Source organism: Ruditapes philippinarum, unplaced genomic scaffold, assembly GCF_026571515.1.
Source record: "Ruditapes philippinarum isolate M1 unplaced genomic scaffold, ASM2657151v2 ctg2040_1_1_1_1, whole genome shotgun sequence".
Taxonomy (NCBI): domain Eukaryota; kingdom Metazoa; phylum Mollusca; class Bivalvia; order Venerida; family Veneridae; genus Ruditapes; species Ruditapes philippinarum.
The window spans coordinates 243,099-261,653 of record NW_026853506.1 but is presented as its reverse complement, the minus strand read 5'-3'; the positions used below and the strand labels follow the sequence as shown (position 1 = coordinate 261,653).

The window sequence follows — 18,555 nt, the reverse complement described above, 5'->3', positions numbered from 1 at the left end:
TAAACTATTCGGTATTACACAGCGGTATTGAGCTAGAATACCGCGTCTGCATGCTACAGGTGGATGTCTTACACGTTCTGTGCACTGACTGTATCATTCGCGATTTCTATATACAGAATCCGTATTCGCACGAATACGGAATTTCGTATTTTAGTAATATACGGACTTGTCTTAAAAATTCCGTATATTAGTAAAATACGGACTTCGTATATCAAAATTCCCGTATATTACGAGTGTACGGAGTTAGTATACTAGTCATATACGGACAGATATAATATACGGTCCCGTACATCTCCGTATTTCAAGTTTCCCGTATTCTTACACGTATATTAATGATATACGGAATTCCGTACACTTCCGTATATCCATGTCTTTTTCGCAGTGGTATGCGCTACGTCACGGTGTTAAATCTGCTATCCGGAACACAGCAAATATAAGATTTTCTTGTGCAAACACATTTTTTACCGTTTAAGCTTCACGGTGCACTAGGCCTGTGATTCAGAAAAAATAATCATCTCATAAAAAAGATTAAATTTGTATGAAAATATCCGTTACAATGCGGAAACATGTTTTTTAATAAGAAAAAATATAAACTGCATATTTCACACCATTTCTAAATGAGAAGTAAAAATAAAATACAGCTTAGGCTTCAGCACTGACTGTACTTGTTTATGTACATAACTCATGTAATTACTTTCAACAATTGTAGCCTGAATAATTTGTGTAAAATATTACATAAAAAACAAAAATACTCGATAATACAGTTTGCAAATTATGAAAACATCAACCATTTCTTATTTGATTAGTTGCAAGCCCTAAAGTAAAATATAAGTAACCGTTATGGTCAACATGCGTTTGTATCTTTTAATTGACAACGTTACTTGTTATTTGAATATACTTCCGGTTTTCTATTGTTAGTGTATTTAAAGATCATCTCAAGACACTGTTAAAATAATCATTTAAATATGTATGTAATATCATGTAAAAAAGAAATTGATATATTTCATTTCATTCAATGCTTACAGAATAAAAAAATATAAACTAAAAAATAGATTAAAAGGAAAAAGTAGAGAAAATAATATTAGTAATACAGTATAGTAGATTTGAACAATCTGTAATAAAACTGTTGTTACACGAGAAGTCATCTACGACTAAATTCTCTAAACTGCTGAATTTTTATATAATTGGCATGGTATAAATTTTATTTCAATCAAAGCGTGTGTTTCGTCATGCATGATATATATTTCTACTTATAAGTCTGACACTTCACCTACCCCATGCTTACAACTTTCTTGTCGGATTTATTTTTACAAAACACGTTTACACGCCTACCAGCCCACAAGCGTTTACTACATCTACCAATGTGACTAATCTAGACTGAGATCAGCCGGCCCAAAATGGCCGTGTGATCATGGTCTGCATTGAAAACGTTTCAAAACGAACGTTCTTAAATGTCCTTATCATGTCCGGTCATGTGGTACAGAACAAGAAATCATCATAGTTTCGTCTAAAACAAAACGCGTTATAATGATAACTTAAGGCAACTTAAAAAAGTCCTTTATTGTCTGGAACAAACACATTAAAATTTCAATCTGTAAAACAAAAGATGTTTTCGTGCGCATAAATATGATTTATAACATACCTTATAAAATATGGCAATTAAGTATAACAAGACACAGAGCATCATACAAATGTCATAAAAAGGCCCTGTTTTGCTTAACAGTGACATTCGCATATTGTACTATAAATATCATAATATTTAATGTCTTTATCAAATAAAACACATCAACCAATATCAAAGGCATACAATTAAGTCTTACAAAACACAATATCAATGAATATATGCAGCACTTCGTACAGGATCATGGTCTATATAATTAATTTTAATACAAATACACCCTTAAAGACAATGAAATTGTCCAGCATCCTAAGAGAATGTTGCCTGTCCGGTTTGTTTTGCTTGCTCTTTGATGTTGTTCAAAAAATGCATGCGCCGATCGGAGGCCAAAAGCTGTTCGTTGGTCAATTTACGTCCTTTTTAAACTGTACATGTTATAAGCATTCGACATTAAGACCTTGTTTTGCAATATTTGGAGAAAATAACAATGGTCCATGTCAAGTGTACAGTTATCTGATGTTGTGTTTTATTTGAGGCAGATGTTTAAGCACATGTTTTGCTGTGTGATATTTTCCGAAGGAAAAGGTTACTTTTAAAATTGCCAAAACTCGTTAAAAAATCTCATGAAACTGCCTTTTTTACATTTGATAAACGAACAAATGTATATTTTTCAAAGAAAATTGTTCTTTTACATGCTTTTCGGTGGTTAATAGAAATATTTCAGTGAAATATAAATTTAAACTGATATTCTCACTGTTTGAACAGTAAAATATCAATTTGATATTTTGAATGTTTTGAATTCAACCCCGTTATGTTGTTTTAGTGAAACACGGCGTGCACAGTTCTGGAAACCAACTTATGGCGTGACGTCGTAAATGACGTCATAAAAAGAAAAAATAAAGTTTAGTGTAAGATCGAGATATATTTCGACTCGTGAACACCAAAAATTCACATACCTTTTGGTGCTCACTAGGTGAGAAATGTATGATCTTATACTGAACTTAACAAATATCATCTAATATACCGAAAATAAAAGACTTATTATTTTCCCGTTCAAAATTCAAAATAAACAGTCCTCAAAAACTATGATAATTATTTTTTAGACGTTTTATACATCAGAATTATGCAATATACGTAGATTTTTGAAAAAAACATGCAATTAAAAAGTATCAATCAAGGATGCTCACACTTACATTTAGTTTTTCGCAAAAAAAAAATCGTCAAAATTGAACATGAATGTAAAGAAAATTTTCTATGATCTTTTCGATGCATTATCCAGAACTTGTGAAGAGTTTTTTTATTGGTTTTAGCGTTTTCTTTGGTGCATAATTGACAGTTAATTCTCATCCCGTAATCAAAATTATTTTGGAAATTCATTATTCCAGGGTTTTTTTTCTTTGTTCTTTTTTGTTGTTTTTTTTTCTGATTTTTTTCTCACTTTGTTTTAGAAAAAAAATGGAAATATATTATATAAACAGAAGTTTTGAGAGAAAAAAAAACTTAATATACTTCCAGTAGAAGTAAACTCCTTCACGAATTAAACAACTGTTAAAAAGATTTTCAAATCAAATTATAATCAAACACGTAAACTATGTTTATTTATATATTTTGCTGATTATTACTGTAAAGATTACAATTATAATTTCCTAATATTAAATCAAAAGTGGTGAGAATATAATAAGTCTATAATAAAGTATTTCAAATATTGAGAAACACGGTTACAATAGAAATGAATCATATGTATATTCTAATAAAATATTGAATGCAAAAAAAAATTGATTCTAAGTTCTAAATGATTTTTATAAAGATTTATATGATGGATATAATAATATTGTTTTCTAGATCAATTTATTATCTGCTAGATAAAAAAATCAATGAACTATCGGATTAGGTATCACACACTTGCAAACAACATACATATAAAAATTATTTCGGGTTGATATTTATTTATTTATTTATTTATTTCATCATTCATTCCTTAACTCATTTTTATATTCATTTTTTTTCATTTTCAAGATTTTAGTATACATACCTTCAGACAATCAAATATTGACACCAGATAACAAATACTTCTTTGATAATTATTTCAAGAACTGAACTATCTAAATTCATTTAGAAGTCATGAAGGTCGCTTGTACTTAAAAAACTTATTTATAATCCTGACAAGTGCAGACAAAAGAACCCATTAATATCCAAAATGCCCGAAGTCGTAATAATAGCTAGATACACGTATAAATTGGACCTAGCTCTTTATCTCTTTATCCAATACCACTTTCATCACCAATAACGCTTACCAAAAGTGTTATAAGAGAGATTTAACTGTATTGACAGACACTGATACTATTTTGCATAGATGCCTGCTTACGAAAATATAAAATTTCTGAAATTATCGGGTAAATAGCCCAGACGTCTTACAAGATTGTACAGCCAAACATGTCTTAAGGCTTAAACAGACGGTAGGATTGTGAAGTGCAACACCAATTAAAACTAAGATGTACAAGCAAAACGTAATTTGTTAAGACTACAATTTCATGAAAACGTACAACTTAATACCAGATTTACAGGATATGACATGTTCTATCTCTTAATTATTGATGTATAAAATACCCACGATGACAGGTGTCATATTTCCAATTTATCCCCTGATAATGTGTTTAACGAATGAAATTCCAGAACAATTTTGGCTAAAATATAAACATAGTATAGTAAAAACGTTTTAGCGATGACGATTAAAATGTGTCAATTCTAAATATATTTCGCTTAAAACGTTTGTCTTATCAAAATGTTGAGCTTACATATTTTAATTAGCTGAAATAAAAAAATCAACACTAAATCCTATAGAAAATTAGTAGAGAAACTTGCAAAAGTCACGGATATATCTATACATTATTTCACCATTTTCAAATGTGCTTTATATATTTAGAATATATCTAAAATACAAGCATAAGATATTCAAAATGCATTCGTCTTATCTAGTCAATAACATCGGTCGGCGTTGCTATTTTTGTTAAACTGATTATAACAGTTCAATGCACGACGAATACATTTCAACTTACAAATTAGTTAAGTTAGCTGTTCATGTTTTTTTATTATATTTAAATCTTTTTTAATGTTATATGATCCTTACCGAAATAGATCAAATGCTAATGCTTTAATTGCAATGTCTCCAAAGACCCTAGTCATTAATAACACCTTCTGTTACATTATGAGACATGCGTAACGTCAAAAAGGCTTACTAATTAAGATAATTTACAGATATTTCAATTCTCAATCTCAAAAAAATTTAACATTTTGAGATTTAATGGACAATGGAGCCACAATCTGCTAACTTTAAGATATTACGCGACATCATGGCTTCATTTCTTGAAATGATCTCTGTATAATCGTGTTAAGTGGAGGTTTTGTAACAGATATCTTATTACTTCTTTTGCTGTAGTAACTGGACACTTTTTGTGTAAACAAAACAAAATGCTTTTATGTTGTTCAAGAGTGTTTATATTATTAATACATTCATTTTATTACGTTTATTTTTATCGTCTTGATTTACTTGATGACGATGGCGTCAAGTTAGCTATATATGTAGTGTTTATGTCTCTTAGCTTTACTTTTAACATAGCAAATATTATTTTTTGTGAATATTTTGTTTTTGTTATTACATTAAACGATTCAAAAACAAATAATAAGAATATGTAGATTTGAAAGCGATTTATGTTCGTACATATGAACTCACAAAAGACAACATAGTATTCGATTATGATGTACACAATTTTTCATTATGTATCTAATGATAAACAGATTTTCTGTGCTTCTTGAAAGCTAATTAAATATTGTTTTTTTTTTTTAATCAAAACCTGGTTTCAAACAGTATGTTCCAGAATTATGTATAATTATATTTAAAATTATAAAAAGTTTTATCTAAAGTTCAATTAACTAAAATTATGTAGGCCTTTCCATTTTGATAATGTGCAGGAACCGCCTTTGTTTTCATAAATACTTGCGCATTTAAAGGTTTTTTAAAGAAAAGTTTTGATGGTATATCTTTGGATTTTTTTTGTTATTTCATGTTTAATTCTGAAAACATCGGAGCTGGGATTGGATGAGAACGGTGATTTTCTCATTCCAGTATTGTCTATAAACTGCCTCAGACAAACCGATACTGCAACAGTTTTAATTATGCCATTTTGGATGTTCTTGCAAGATTCTGTTTTGTGTATACACATTTTATTTTAGTTCGATTGTGTTAGAAGCTATAAGCTGATTGAAACACTCTCTAATCCGTTACTGGAACCAACCAGTACTATGCAATGCATATAAAGTGTCCTGCTCTATGACACAACAGCTTGCCCCTGATAGGATTTAAACCCACACCGTCGGCAATTCTTAGATTACTTACTAACCACTCGGTCACGCCGCCACACAAGGTTCCGTTTCTCTCCATATAAAATATTGGATTACATTTGCTTTGATAACTTATACCAGGAATTGTGAAGTTATGGTGAATTAAACTTCAAGATGAATTAATTCTCTTATTCAACATTTTGTTTGACAATTATGCGAAGTTATGAATACAACAACATGTGGACGATGATTTAATTCACCAGGATTATACAGGAATATTAGTTAATCTAGCTTTGTTCTGAATCGTTTGAATTTTAAGTAGCTAAAAACATTTTGGTTGATTTTAAATATATAGTTTATTTTTTTTAATTATGCTCCCTAGGGGGAGACCATAACGTCTTCGCTTTGTCCATTAGTCCGTCCGTTTGTCCATCATTCCATGTTTGACCGTCAGTCTTAATTTTCTTGTCCGGAACATACCTCTGAAAGTAGGTATGAAGGTACCGACAAGAAATTTACTAGGAAGATAGATCATGTTGGGTAGAAATGCTGTGTATAAGACCCATAACTCTGCCTTGCCTAATGTTTGAGTTCTTGCCTTTTTTAATTTTTAAACTTTTAACCTTGTGTGGGACATGCTCCTAAATTATTATGTTAACGTTATGAAACCTATGTTTACCGTTCAAGAACAGGAATCTTCCCTGAGGCATAATGTGCTATTAACGTTCAAGTTGAAATTCTTGTAACACTGATTTATTAGATTAAACAGAGATATAATCATATTAGTTGAGCCTAAGCTAATGAATTCATGTAACATGTGTAATAAATAAAGTAATTAGTAATTCGTCGAATAGTACGTAAATATGTAACTTTCAAAAAAACTTACATTTAGATATACAAAGTGATCAATTTATAACTTATCATTCATCAATTTGTCCGTAAGTGTTATCATCCGAAATAATGTAATTATATTATAGTTTTTCAAAAAAACATTGTCCAAATAAGACGGCTTTAGGGAAGATTAACAGAATTGGATAAGTATTAATGTATTATTGATGAATGCATATTTGTGATATAAGACTTGCACGTAATATAACATCAGATTGAGAATACTTTGTGATGATTTGACCACACGGGAAAACGAAAAGCAATGAGTGTGTCTTTTTATTCATTTAGAGATTATTTGCGTGTGTAGGTAAGGCATGATTATTATATAATGGTTTATCTTTAAAGCAGCACGCCTTCAGATTCATGAAAATTTTGAAAATGTATTTGAAAGTAAAATATGAACAAATCCAAGAAAATTATCAAGAGGTGGTCAACATATGCAAAAACAGGCCTTACTGCGATAGTAACGCAGTTGAAATATGGTGATAAAATACTGCAAAAGCAGTCTTAAAGTGCATTTAACATGTAACATAACACTTGGATTTTTAATGTTTTTACCTTTCTTAAAATTTATAACATTTTTCTCAATATTGATTCTCTTGAAATATTTTGGCTCAGGATGAACGAACGATAAAGTATGTCAGACCGGTAGTAACATTTCTACGTTAAATTCATGTAATCACGATTTCATCATGTAGAATTCACGAAATCGCCATTTCAACTTCATGAATTAAATATTTCAACTTCATGAATTCTATTCATGAATTCACGTTTTGAACTTAAGCATTTCAACTTCATGAATTTAGCTTCAGCTTTGAGAGAATTCACGATTTCAGCTTCTAGATCCTAGAAGTTGAAATAGTGAAGTACACACTATAAATTCATTAAATTAAAACCATGAAGTTGACACGTCTTTTGTATTAACATAATTGACTACTGAATATATAATTATTGCGTTTTCACTCAGCAGATCATAAAACGTGAAAAAATGGTATATAATCAGCATACTCTACATACATCTTATCGTGCCAACGTGATAATTTGTCTTAAGACAAAGGCATTTGTTGATAACAAATACATCAATCTCTTAAAATGTCTTGAGATATAGGACTCTAAGAGCTCTAAGCAATGAAAAAGTTATTAACTAATGGAGAAATTAGTATAGCTGAATCTTCATCTGATATGATCTCAAAAGCGTTTATCTTAATGCATCCAAGCAGCGTTAATTTTTACCAAGAATGTGATTAATTTTAAATTGAATGTCTATTAAATTGGTGTATCGACTACCTAAAAAGCGATGAAGCAAACTTGAACTGTAATAAGTATGCAAGGAGAAGATTTGTTTTTTTTTAAAATGCCAGTTATACGTCAAAAATACTTTACTCAAAGTTTTAAAGTTTTTCAATTTTGGTTTTCCTTTAAGCATTTTAAAAGTAATTCATAAGCCAATTGCCGGAAAAAAACGTTTTCATCTGTTACTTTTTGATAATAAGTACATTTAAAATGAATTAATTTTTTTATAGAAGTCACAATACTCGTTTGTTTTTAAAATTTGCTATTTTGATAACAAATCATATCACATTAATCTCTCCTTTTTAAGGTAACAAGCATCTTATAAATCTCTTAAACCATCATTTAAACATTATAAAATTCATATTTGCCCTTTCTAAAGAAGTAAATACACATTTGTTTCTGAGGCATAATGTGCCTGTAAAGGAAAATTGGAATAATTTATCGTTTGTGTCAATAGCTTATACCAGTTTACGCGAGGCAATATTCTTCTGTTATATACTATTTTGAACAGAGGTACAAGGAAACGCTACGCTTGCCAATATTTTTGAGTTTTGAGATTTTCAGAGGTATGCCTTATTCGAAACGATGGATAACTATCATGGTTGGGCCAATTATCAAACTGCATATTGTTGTAACAACAAATTTTGAAACTTCAAACAAGAGCTATCAGTGATCACATGTTTTGCCTCATAATGGCCAATTTCATGTTGGGACAAAGTTGTGACATACGGAGAACTGCTCGGAGAAGTGGCGACATAAATTCCTGTAAAGTTAGGATGAAATTGCATCAGTAGTTTATGAGGTGTAGTGGGGACAAGTTTTGTGATAGACGGACAGACAGACAGACAGTGCACAACTAGACTTGGTACTGATAATTCCTGTAAAGTTTGGATAAAATTGCTGAAAACATCGGAGCTGGGATAAAATTGTTTTGAAGCATCAGAAATGCTTAATTGCAAATGATAAAAATGCATTTTAAGGAGCAAGCAAATCCAATGACAAATAAAGTGTACATTTAACTTTCAAACCTTTTCAATAATCAACAACGATACGCCTTACAATTCCGAAGATCTTCTTGCGATCTGTTCAATATATAAATGAATAATCAAGTCTTTTGAAAGACTTTTTCTTCTTGTTTTTAGTTTGTTTATGAACATTTTACAGTTAATTCTCTTCCGATAGTTCAATGTATCAGGAAAATGAGTTATCAACGTTTTCCTCTTAGTTTAGAAAAAAAACTTGGTAAAGGAATAAGAGATTTTTTTGCACGAAACCTTGAATTAACTGACATACTGTAAAGAATGATCTATGCAAATAAAAATGTTACATTATTATAATTAATTACAAAATAACTTACTGTATCATAAACTGGTACAATGTATATTTAAGACATTCCGTTTGTTTTATATACACCTTTAGTTATATAATGCATATATAGGTTCACGTGATGGTAAAATACAATTTTAAATTGAGCATTGATTTATTTCTATCCAACAGATATTTACATATGTATTACAGAGAATACACATTGTAGAGTGTGTAAGAAATTGCACATACCAAATCATTATGAAGATTAACGATGTTTCTATTTATCAATTTACACATTTCAATAAACAGTAGAATTAACTTTTTCCCTTTTCAATTTAAAAAGAAATAGATAATTACTTTTCAGTTTCTGGATGATGCCGCTAATGTTTATTTAAAAAACAGACAGGAAACCAAAATTGATCACTTTTATACAGCTAATACAGTTTCTTAATATTTTCTATATACAGGTTGTCAAAAATAATAACTCAAAATCATATGAATAAAAGATGTGATAGGATGATGCTGTTCTTAAATGATTTGGTTTCATAATAGCATGATCTTTTCCATCAATTAAAGTGAAAACAAATCAGACATTATTTATTGTTTCAATAATAAGATGACCATAACTTTCCTTTATCAAACTGAGCCTACACAAGCTCTCTAAATGCCATGCAGAGTGACCTTTCCTAATGTGGTATTTCTCATTTAGAATCTTCATAATCTCAGCAGTGTATTAAGTGTCATGAGGATTTGACAATAGGATTATGTTGTTAGATTTACATTTGCAGCGGTTCGTTAGCCATTGTTTTTATTCTACAATCGTCAGGAGATCAAAACATATTTACATGACTGTATGAACAATTCTCTTCAGTTAAACTAACTTACACAAAATGACCCCAATTCATAAGTATAATAATTTAGTATGTCAAAAAAATATTCATATTTCAAACACGTAAGATATGATTTAAGTGTATACATAATCGAGGAAATATATTACACAAAAGAAAAAAACTCAATCAAGTCACTTGACATATGCGGACACTTTCTTCACAAAATAAAGAAAGCACTTACTCAAATATGCCTGAAACAGTTATCTAAGCTAATACGCGCATATTTTGGCACTTTTTCTTCTTCCAATACTACTTTCACTGTCGATACCGTTTATCTAAAAGATGATAAAAATAATTGCCATTCCGGTGACAGGCACGTGTATTAAAGCTGGTTAAAGGAAAGAGAAGAGTTTAATTAGACCCAGATGTTTTGCTTAAAAGCAAAGTATACAATGCCTTTGATTATTAGTTTAACGTAAAAGGTCTTTTTAGCTTCTAGCATTTACTAGCAATTGGCATAAACAAATTAATAAATGCTAAAGGAAATATGGAAGTTACTGCTGCATAGTTTTCTCTTTCTTAGTTCAAACAAAAACTTGCCATGATAACATATTTTAATCAAAAAACATTGAACAAAATCACAGTACAATGCGTAATAAACGGCATAAGTCAATAACTGTAATTTTATTATATATGTCCTCACTGCTGCAAATTAATGCTACATTTATTTAGGAATGTATGTAGAGGGCAATATTTCAAATATATATTGGTTTTTGTTTATTAATCTAAAACATATCAATGCTATTCCTGATGTGTTCTATTAATTTTAAAATGTACCAAATTCTCTTCAATATATATCAAAGAAATGTGCAGTAAAATTGACACGTATAAACTTCTTTGCAAGCCTTTAATTTCTTTTTCCGGCAATGGACCCGATATCTTATTTCTCGAACACACACAACATCATTGGCTTCATTTATTTCAATGATTATTACGAAATTGGTTTTTGTTGAGTATTCTATCAGTTCTATTACATCGTTATGCATCTTTTTTTGCTTAAAACTTAACGGTCATTCCTATCATGCCCTAAAATGTAAAAATTCATTTAATGATTTCCCTTGTTAAATTTTTTGACTGATAACGATGATGTCAAATGTAGTATATCTAAATTATGTTTCTACAGTATGATATATACTATATGTTTGTCATCCTCAAATGTTTGTATGAAATAAATCTGAGAGAAATGTAGTTACAGCGATTCTTGTCCATAAATTTCCATTTTTAACCTACAATCGCGACAGTGTACATACAAGTATATATTGATGTATTTCATGGCCATGAATTGGTCGATGTTATCATGCTGTTGCCATCTTTTAAATGTATGTTTGAAACTATTTTTGAGATGGTTAAATGAAATTAATGTCCTAATTATTCAGCTCATCATCGCTTTTGTATTTGAATAGTTTATGTCGTTTTTTTTTAGAAAACCTGAGAATCTTTGCAACAATTATTCGGAAAAAATATCATCATATCAATCAGAGCAACAATATGCATGTGTGCAACAATGTTATACCCCATATATATAGCATTCATTCGCTATGAGTAAGTAGATAGGTAACGTTAAAAGAATTTTGTATCAATCTATGAAAAACTGAGCATTTTATCATTTTACAGAAAGTACTTTAATGCAAAGTTCATGTGTTATAGTTATCGAACGAGATAATGTAAAGATTAATTGTTCATGTAAGAAGCTTTGAGTGGAATTAACATAATTTGTGAAGCGGTAATGTTTATCTCATACGACACATGTATTACATAATTTATATACAATTGTTCATAGTTTGTGATTCTTTGACGAGAGAATAAAATGAGAATAAAATGAGGACGTATCTTAGATACGTACGATCATCTAAATTTGTGAATTTATAGATAAGACCCGTTTTATTACACTTATTTTCGAAAGTTCATAATCCAATGCAAAATGAAAAGAAATCAAAAACAAACAAAATATCAATATGTGTTTCATAAATAAGAACGTTAAAAATATAGTATACGGAATATATAATTATGTCATCACTTATGTCAAGCAATTTATAAAACATGAATGAAGGTAGCATAAAATCAGCATTCTAACATCTTATCGGAATGTGATTTATCTGAACACCAAGTCAATTCTTGAACACAAATACATAAATTTATTCATTAAATATTCTGAGATATTATAGGCCACTTAATACCTAACATATCTAAAACGACGATGACCTACTTAGATTGAAGGGAAAATTACCATTCCTGAATCTTAATTTGACACGATCTAAGCAGCGTTTAACTAATTCAATCAAGAATAGCCCAAATTTTTCGCCGAAGATTATGTTATTGAAAACAGTACATTGTTTTCATTTTGGATTTTGCTATCTAAAATGACATTTAAATTCTTTTTATAAATTTATTAACGTTTTTTCATTCCATAAGTCTCTTTAAAAACTCGATAAAAAAAGAATGATAAATATAAGAGATGTTTTGAGCATTTAATAATCGCATGAAGATGAAGAAACTACCTCATTGTATAATAATTCCCGTTTATTTTTTGTCATTAAATAAATATATACAACTTTAAGATACTTAAATTTTTATCAAACTTTTCTAGAAGCCTTTCTTGAATTAAGTTTTAATGATTTACGCATTAAATGCATTTTATGCATTTCCTTTAAACAAGAGAGTCTATTACCCATCAAAAACGTTTTTAAATATAAATAAACATTAAGCATACTCAGCTCAGTTTACAATTCGTTTTTCACTTAAAGCAGATTGATTAAAATACACGGACAATTTAGACATTTTAAGTAAAAGCCTCGAAGATATAATCAAACCGATAATGCATGAATTTGGTACAAATTTGTCACATTTAAAACATCACTCCGTTGCCTCGGTAGCTTTAATGATCATTAAAGTCGAGTTCAGAGCGAAATGTAAATTAGTTCAGGAAGTTTCATTATAAGAAACGTACATTGTACTTCTAATTCGATAATTATAGTACAAATTTTGTTTTATTCTAATGGCATGGCAAACACTGTACTCCTAGGCATAAAAAGGGGAAAGACAGCTTCCAGAAATGCTTAATCTGTTATAAATATTTTTTTCCAACAGGGGGTTTACATAATCTTTAAAAAATAGATGTAAGGAGTATTTAGCTAGCTGCAGCATGCAAAGGTATATGAAAAGAGTATCATCTACGATATTTATATTATACTTGTAGGTATTGACTGAAAACATGAACCAGTCCATCGGCGATAACTTTGAAAACATACATTAGCACAAAAGATCACAAACGACACTTCTGATGAGAGGCAACAGTAAATGTAACATTAGCAGCTCTCTAGCCTTTAGTGCCAATCGACGTTAAATCAGGTTCCAGTGCTATTTTCCTAAAGTATTGTATCCAATGATCTTGAAGAGTTAAAGTACGTAAACATTGTTTGGATCCTTGGTGTGACAGAGAAATGAAACAATGTAAGTTGTAAGAATTTTCATTTATTAATAACATTAAGAAGAGTTGCCAACAACAATAAAGTGATTTTGAACTTACACTATTGTACCATACGCGCTTTTGAAGCACGTTATTGTTCATATTAAAGACCGAGAAAAATCCAATTCATGATTCTTAGATTTTAGATTTTTAGAGGATAACAACTTGCAATTAGGTAATGCGCTACACTGAGTTGAATACTTTCGACCTTCCTTGCCAAACAATTGAAATATGATACAGTCGTATCAACAAGTGTCATACACCGATTGATACTTGCAAGCACAAATAAACAACAATTGTCAAAAATATACAATGTGCTGAACAAGAAGACTAGAAAATCGATAATGATGTAAAGTAATTGTTATAGTTTATTCCTTTTTCATTTACTTTATCCTTATCTTTTTTTTCATTAAACATGTTAAAAGAGTAGCAAACGCTTACGACATTATCTCAATAGATATTTTTGATTGAACAGAGATCTTATCTGGACAAATTGAAACCATAAATATTATGCAACAGACTAACGATGTCTCAGCATAACTCTCAAAAATTCACATTTTTATTCAATTTATGATAGGGTTTCAATTGAGAACATTACTTCTGTACTTATATAAAAAGAAATATGTCGAACAAAACAAGACAGAGTGCTTGAACTAGACAGAGTGCTTGAACTGTCAATATAACATCGAAAAAATGTATGGAAGTAGCATTCAACGAGAGTTCTAAACTTGTACAAACTATGATTAAAGTTCAATTGAGATCAAACGTTTTAATCATAGCAGATATGTCATTGCAAAAAAAACAACAACAAAAAACTAATCACATAAAGACATATATTGAATAAAACAATGGAAATGTTCGTAAATGAAGAATTATGTTTACCGGTGCAATAATTTTGCATTATCATACACAGACATTTTTTTTTATTTATTTTTATTTTTATTTTGTTTTAGACACATAGAATTGTTACACATCTAACATAATATATGTTCCCAGGAAGATAGAACAATAGAAACGTGTCTGAAATTGTGATGTCTTGCAAACATGTTATTAATTCATTAAAAAAAACTCAAACTGGAGCTTTAATCTTTAAGTGGTATCAATTCGGAGGGCAGAACGTGTCAAAACCTTTGTCTAATATAATAAATAATTGTAAAGATGTTGATATCGTTGCAAATATCTAGAACTGTGTAAGCCCAACAATTTTAACGAAAATGAACTTTATTGCTGTTTACGTTTTTGTTTTATTATTTTACACATTATCTTTAAAGAAGAAGATTTAAGTCCTACGACAATATTCAAAAGTCAAAGCAGAGCAATATGCAATCTTCGAAAACTAATGTGCTGAAATCAATGATCTCGAAGGATATTTTTGGCCAAAATCTTTTATTTTTCTCAGAAGAAAGAACAGGAAAAGTTCATCGTCTTGTTTGTCATTTTGATAAGGTCATTATCCAATATAATATACTTATTAGGACAATACAATATACTTGTTTTGACAATGTAATTACTTTATGGCTATCGTAGTTTTTCTTTTTGTGTTAATAGGTCATTGTTGTAGGTGGCATTCTAAATTAGTTCTGAGAACACCCTAGTCTTGATATTTGGGACGCATTTGTCCTTCTTCACAAGAAACTAATAAGTGTTTTAGAAGAAAAATATCCGAGGGCATTATCTTTTGCATCTAATAAGATATTGTAAACTAATATTACAGCTTTTTTCATTAATCTTTAATCCTTAAGATTTCAAGTGATTACTGAACAAAAATGTTTGTTGCTTTCCGGAACAAAAAATACTGCTTTTAAAGGTCTTTCATATTAATTTTATTTTTAATAATGTAAATCAGCGCTAACGTTTCCAAATAACAGAATTGTTGTGATAAAAACATTTATATCACATTTAAGTTTATATACAAAATAAATTGAGACATGGCTTTTATGTAGTTACATGTATTAGATTTTTATTCTTTTTCTTATATATTTAGTTAAGTACTTTTCTATAATTCATAAATTATCCAATTAAAAGAAATAGCTGTGACAATGACTTAAATTCTTATTTTCTCAATTCAGACCATGCTTATCTTCATTTGTATCACTCAGGACGACAAAGGAAAGAAATATTTATTTATATATATTATTTTAATATTGCGTAAAAAATTATGACATTCCTCTGAGAATGCAGAAATTATATGCCATATCAAGAGTTTGTAGAAATAGAATATGCGACTAATATTTCAAGTTGTCTATCAATCGATCGGTTATGTTTCTACAATTCTATACTCTAAGTTAAAAAAGTTATTTCCTTTATCAGATTTGAGAATATAAGTATAGGATATTTTAATTTGTTATCGGTTGTTGGTCGTTTTCACACATAGGAAGGGCACCAGACACAATATTTTGAAAATGGCCCAAATTAGATGTATAAAATGTGATACCGGTGCATGAAATCACACTTACAGAAAAATCAGTGAACAAAATCTGATAAATTTATGTCTTATATATTTCGAAATTTTATCAGTTTTACATTTTCAAAATAATAAAAAACACGCTTGTTCCCCTAACATTGTGTTATCATAAAAATATTTTCCGTGTATTGTTTTTTTATTTTATTTTTCATTAATATTTTTTTGCATCAGCATCTGAAATCGTTCTCAAACGCTTAGAAGTCTGTAGTCTAAATGAAGTCAATGTCTCAAATTATATTGAAGCTGTTATATTTGATTGCAACATATCTTTTAATGGGCCGACTGAATCCTTCAACTTTGATAAAGAACAGTTTAAGCAATTGTCTCTTACTCGGCGTTCAAAATGTCATGTCACGGATGTAATATTATGAAGCTTCGGCGATAAATAAATTGCAGTCAGTGTTTAAATTATTTTGTCTAACATTCCTCATATTTCTTAAGTTTCTTGATTATATTCAATGTATTTTTTGAATTAAGATTTAGGTTCGAATACTTATTGCTACTGACAATATTCAAAATAGTGCATCCCTGTTCTAAACGGACATACAAAATGAAATGTTCATCTTTTTAACCTTTAACCATTATTTAACTTATATATACTCGTATATATCAGTAGCACAATGTCAGGCAAAATAAATTCACACATTGAAAAAACAAAACTATCTAAAAGACCGTTTTGATCTAAAATATGTATGTTTTTCTTCAAATAATCGTTAAATGCAAACTGTTCATTCCAAACAAAATGTCTTTTATGGTATTTAATGTGTAAAGAGTAAAAAAAATAAAACGTATTACAGTGTCATTAATTAGATTAACTAATACTACTTTATTTCTCTATTCCAGTTAAAAAAGATAAATCAATAGCTAGCGAATTATACAGCGTTGCAATTATTCTATGAATGGAAGAATCTGATGCTGGATGTTTCACTTCAACGACATAAAACAGTTTTTTTTTATTGTTTATTACAATCCTGTGCTTGGTTATGGGTATTTGTAACTGTACAATTTTGTACTCCTCATTGTACTGAATAATGCAAAACATTGTTAAATTTCAATCAGGGTTTAAGAGCTGTTTGAATCACGTTTTAACACCTTCTTAGGCATCCCTTTCAGTCAAAAGTCGAAAATCTTAACTATTGTTAAAAATACACAGATATAAACATTAGTACTCTAATCCCAGAATGTATATACTGTTTTACAAGGAATATTATTTTGTACCGTCTTTAAAAATTCATGTTTCACGTTCGAAAACATATACAACTGATAAAACAACCACAAACTATTAATATTGACTGGTAGCAAGGAGCAATCTTATTAACATTTTATATCCCGGGAGAAATGTGATACGTTATCAGGTGTCATTCAAAATGGTAGCAAAATTATTTCAAATTGAAATAAAGTAATACACCTCTCACATTTCACTAAATTTGTATTGAAGTAAGAAATAAACGCCACCAAATAAACAATGAATAAATATTTTTCAAGGAAAGACCACAGTTCATTAACTTGTTTATCGTCAAGAGAAGGTCAAGGCGATTCCGGTACAAAAAGATGCGATACAATAAGTACCATCAAAGCTATCATATGTTCTCCAAAAATATTAATGAGTCATTGATATCACAGTATGCTAACATAAATTAAATTCTTCCAAACAAGTAACTAATGGTTTAGCCCAATTATTCTTTATGTCCGGTATGATCTACGTATGACAGTACTTCGGCATTTTGATATTATTCTTATTGATTACAGAATGATAATGGAATTGTAAATTGAGAACTTCAAGACTACTATAGGTTTTTCAGAATAATTATTTTGTCATATAAATAATTGTGAAAAACTACCACAAAATATAGATGTTTTAAATTTTATTCTTCGTATATTTTTTCACATATTTCTGTCATTTTGTTGATATATGTAAGTAATTCGAAAAAATGTTTTCAGGCCTTTGGATCTCCTTGGAGATACTTATGCAGAACCTCCTATCGAAAAGAATTCATTTTAATGAAAAAACAGAGATTTTATGGGGCGTGAGTCAAAGCCCTTATGAAATATTAGTAGATACCACTTAAAGTGTTCAAAATTATTATCTTAATTATGATTTATTTAAAAAAGAAACGATGCCCCGTCCGTCTTTCTATTTCACTAGTGGTTTGTTGACATTTTAATGTTTTAAAAGTCTAGGTAATGCGCAAAGGCAAAAGAGTGTATACGCATTTTATACGATGCGCAACCTCTATGAATACAATTCTTTCGTGAAACCTAGTTAATATGTTGCACTTGTAATTGATAA

General features: G+C 29.4%; 1 protein-coding gene across 1 annotated transcript in view; it reads right to left on the bottom strand.

The window, feature by feature from the left end:
• LOC132737082 (corticotropin-releasing factor receptor 2-like) overlaps positions 1 to 18,555 on the bottom strand; it is a 197,544-nt gene that overhangs the window by 138,639 nt on the left and 40,350 nt on the right. The gene's annotated exons all lie outside the window — the stretch shown is intronic.